General features: G+C 36.5%; 1 pseudogene; it reads left to right on the top strand.

Annotated features, from left to right (window-relative positions):
- Positions 1-235: 235 nt before the first annotated feature.
- Positions 236-1,162, top strand: LOC130848085 (protein-L-isoaspartate O-methyltransferase domain-containing protein 1-like; annotated as a pseudogene).
- Positions 1,163-4,228: the final 3,066 nt, after the last annotated feature.

Raw genomic sequence — 4,228 nt, 5'->3', positions numbered from 1 at the left:
ATCCTTTAGCCTTGAATTATAAAAGTACCAACCTTCAGTAGTGGAGGTGATGGCTGCCACGGACCCACCGAGCCTAGTGCTTCACCTGCGCCCTCTTGCGGCCAGTCGACGGACCGCCTCGCCGCAGTGCATTTTTCAAAGGAAACTTAAATTCCACGTCGTCAGCAGAAAAAAACATTCAATCCCTCAAACATGAACTGGCTTGGGTGTGGAAGAGATTTGCGAGGAATAAAATTACGGGATTGACCTTCATTCAGATGTGGTGGAATAAACGAAGAAAACCCTGGAGAGCTTGGTCAAAAATAGTAACAGGTTTGATAATCAGCTTCCTGACCTGTACTGTCCATCTGAAAGGGAAGGTGCAGGGCATGGCTAGGTCACCCTGATCTCCTAGCAGCTTATCGACATAATTACATGAGCAAGTTGACACAGTTCCTGCTGTTCTCGAAATCATGTGTCTGTCTCAAGATGAAGATATTCCAACAAGAACCTATAAAGAAAAGCACTGCTAGGATTTGAGTTCTGTGAGCCTACATTTGTGGTTGGTAATTACCCCCGGAGAGCATCTGAGGGTCATCAGTATCATCGAGATTATTGTGGAGCTGGAGTCCAGAAACACTATGAGAACTGCATGAAAATATTACTAAAAGCATTCTAGTCATGCCTGTAGAAGGTCAGTTAACACAAGTTATGAGAACTGAACAAAACACTTGGGAAAGTAAAAATATCCTTGCTGTTACATTTGTTCCACTTACTTGTGCAACCAAGTAAGGAGGATAATGGCAAACCAGAGTCTGTGGGACACCCACACACACCAACCGGTGCTGTCTGGAATCTACAGAACTTGCTGGTATCCCCGTTCCCTGCACGCTGAGACAGTCCATAAGTAATGAGATGCAGGCCAAGGGAATTCCTTAAAGGGCTCCACCCAAAAAAAAAAAAAAGAGTTAAACCGTGGACCAACACTTATGTATTTGTAGGTTATCAGCTTATTCCTCAGCCTCTAGACAGTGAGGAGGATGAAACAAAATAGAAAGAAAAGGAAGAGGAAGACCATAGAGAAGTTAAAAATCCACCTCAAAATTTACTGAGAGAAAAAATTATGAAAAGTCCCCTCCCTGCATCTTTAAAAGCTTACTTGACATATTTTAGAGGAAAATAACTTAGATCAAGAAGAAAGAATGCTTACTGATAATTCCTCTAGTCTTTAAAATGTGGCATTTGTTAGGAGTTAAAAGAGAGAATTCTTTCTTTCATCAGAGTGAACTGAAAGTGGAAAAAAGTATCTTGTTTCCGTCTTCATAATAAAAATGATGTATTCAGTGATTAAAAATAATCCCTTTTATAAAATATATTTTTCTTTAAGTCTTGGAAAAATGGCTGTTTTAACTCAGGATGACTTCAAGAGCGGAATGCAACAATTGTCCAGACTTTGTGTAATGTAAATCCTCTTCTGATTCCTTACAGATTTGTAGTGGTGAGAGATTTAATTTTACATAAGGTTACATAACTGTTAAGCATATATAATCTGATTTGAATTGCAGTTGTTTGTGTTTCCTCCATACAAACTTTCTTATCTAATAAGGAAATAAAATCCTTTGTAGTCCCACTTCCCTTACTTTTGTTGCAGTCACTATTGCTGAGTTGCTATAGATGCATTCTGGGCAATATATGAGTGCAATAATAATACAGATAATGAATAATTTAAATTTACAAAAAAAGTTTCATGGAATTCAATAGCTACTCTTCTTTTGAATCTGTTGCCTGAATACATGCGGAAGATATCTGCTTCTCTCATAGAGATTTTAAGAACACATCAAGTGAATAATAAGGTAAAAAGTATACACTTGATACAACTCAATTTATGTGGACCCTTTACATCGTCAGCATTTAAAAATAATGAGGTTATCTTACTCTCTGGAGTTTTAGAAGAGAGTATATTTAAGATTGTTGTTTTCAACAGTCCCCTCTATGAAGTATTTGGTTTAAAAAACAAAACACAAAAAAACAAAAAAAAAACACCCATTGTCCTCTCTGACTGCTGATGGTGTACAGACAGTGAGTGAATAAGCATGAGCATGAGTGGTGGCCACTCTCTTGGGACAAGCTCAGTAGTTGGGCCAGAGCTGATTTGGTCAGGAGGTGCACTTTAGCAAAGGGAACTTCTAGCTCATCTGCATATTTACCTGAAAATTTGCTACAAATCGTTGAAAAAATGCAACTACTTTGCTTTGAAATTCGTATTTGTAGTATAAGAAATATTATACGTAGGTGCCTTTTGCTCTGAAAATCCAATATCATAGACCTACGTTGTGCTCATTTAAAAATTCCTCTCATTTTTTTTGTCTGTTTCATTTGGTAGAATTATAATGATTTTCATTTTTTGCTTAATATCACATAAACTATCATTTAAATGTTAGTTGTAGCTTATCCATGATAAAACAGGTAGTAAATACCATTATTAGTTAGGTTCTTTTCTTCCAAATTGGGCCAGAAAACAGTTATCCTTTGTTAAGAAAGTGGTGTACAATGTGACATATTTACTACTTAGCATTATGTAGATTATATATTTTTTTAAAAGGAAAAAATTTGAGAGTACCCCTTATTACCACCAGCATCACTGTTACAATAATTGATCAAATATGCTTAAAGACATCCAATTAATGTAGAGTAAAAAGATTATTATCTCTCTGCAAAGATTCAACTATTCATAATATAGGTGCTTTCAAAAATCTCAGCTCCAGCAATTCCACACATCTAAAAGCAAGTGTGTGAAATATTCTAAGCATAAATTATTGCAAGTAAGTGAGGGTATTTTAGTAATGTGAAAGATAATTTCATGGAAAGTATTTGTTTTATACTAGTGACTAGAGCGTAGGTTTGGAGGCTGGGAGTATCTCCATAATTATTCTTAGATGATTACTAAGTTGTTATTGTTAAGAAATGTCCCATCTCATTTCTATCAAGAAAAAAAATAGTTTTATACAATTGTCATCTATTAAAGATGTTCATTTTATTTTGAATTAAAATGCTAGTCAAAGCCACAATGAGGTATCACCTCACACCAGTCAGAATGGCCATCATCAAAACATCTAGAAACAACAAATGTTGGAGAGGGTGTGGAGAAAAGGGAACTCTCCTGCACTGTTCGTGGGAATGTAAGTTTGTACAGCCACTCTGGAAAACAGTTTGGAGTTTCCTTAAAAAACTAAAAACTAAAAACTACCATGTGATCCAGTAATTCCACTACTGGGCATATACCCAGAGAAAACCATAATCCAAAAAGAAAGATGTACCATAATGTTCATTGCAGCACTATTTACAATAGCCAGGACATGGAAGCAACCTAAACGCCCATCAACAGATGAATGGATAAAGAAGATGTGGCATATATATACAATGGAATATTACTTAGCCATAAAAAGGAATGAAATGGAGCTATATGTAATGAGTCGGATAGACCTAGAGACTGTCATACAGGGTGAAGTAAGCCAGAAAGAGAAAAACAAATACTGTACGCTAACTCATGTATATGGAATCTAAAAAAATGGTACTGATGAACCCAGTGACAGGGCAAGAATAAAGATGCAGATGCAGAGAAATGACTTGAGGACACGGGGTTGGGAGGGGAGTGAAGGGAAAGCTGGGACGAAGTGAGAGAGTAGCATAGACATAGATACACTACCAACTGTAAAAGAGATAGCTAGTGGGAAGTTGCTGTATAACAAAGGGAGATCAGCTTGATGATGGGTGATGCCTTAGAGGGCCAGGACAAGGAGGGTGGGAGGAAGTTGTGGGAGGGAGGGGATATGGGGATATATATATATAAATACAGCTGATTCACTTTGGCTTACCTCAAAAACTGGTACAAGAGTGTAAAGCAATTATATCACAATAACGAGCTTAAAAAAAATGCTAGTTTTAGAAGTTTAATCTTGAGGTCCTGGTGCCCACATATTTAAATCTACACTCCTGCCCCCCATTTTGTTCTTATAGCTGGTGTCCAGATTAGAATTAAACATACATCTTAAATGATGATTTTTCTATTCCCGAGAGAGTTTTTGTTAAGGATGTACTTGAAGATTGACCCTTTCATATTGTCGTTCATTTTGTTGACCTTGGCAAAGTGTACAGTAGATTTTTGTAATCATTGCCTATTTTTTGTTATCGAAATTGTAACTTTTGTATTTTTAAAAGCATTTATTTTACATCTGTGACTTTATCATTG

This window comes from Hippopotamus amphibius, chromosome 3 (genome assembly GCF_030028045.1).
Source record: "Hippopotamus amphibius kiboko isolate mHipAmp2 chromosome 3, mHipAmp2.hap2, whole genome shotgun sequence".
Taxonomy (NCBI): Eukaryota; Metazoa; Chordata; class Mammalia; order Artiodactyla; family Hippopotamidae; genus Hippopotamus; species Hippopotamus amphibius.
This window is presented reverse-complemented; position numbering and strand designations above follow the sequence as displayed.